The sequence below is a fragment of the Penaeus monodon genome, chromosome 27, assembly GCF_015228065.2.
Source record: "Penaeus monodon isolate SGIC_2016 chromosome 27, NSTDA_Pmon_1, whole genome shotgun sequence".
NCBI lineage: Eukaryota > Metazoa > Arthropoda > Malacostraca > Decapoda > Penaeidae > Penaeus > Penaeus monodon.
Window position 1 is genome coordinate 26375473 of NC_051412.1, and position 210 is coordinate 26375682.

Below are 210 nucleotides of genomic sequence, written 5' to 3' on the forward strand. Positions count from 1 at the left end.
AAAAAAAATCTTTAACCTACAGTCTTTCTTAATCCTACCTGGAATGGATGCAGATTTGTTATTAGTTTTTTAAGGGGAATCTGAGATCATGGTACCGACTCTCTCTTTTTATCTATTAACAGCTGATTTTGTGGTTTTCGAATCTCTTCCTCCAGTCCCTCGTAAAATCGTTAGCTACGTTCCAACCTTTCTTGAACTTTTCCCTCGCAA

General features: G+C 37.1%; 1 protein-coding gene across 1 annotated transcript in view; it reads right to left on the reverse strand.

Annotated features, from left to right (window-relative positions):
- The window catches only part of LOC119590468 (zinc finger protein 668-like), a 12403-nt gene that overhangs the window by 6190 nt on the left and 6003 nt on the right, over positions 1 to 210 (reverse strand). The gene's annotated exons all lie outside the window — the stretch shown is intronic.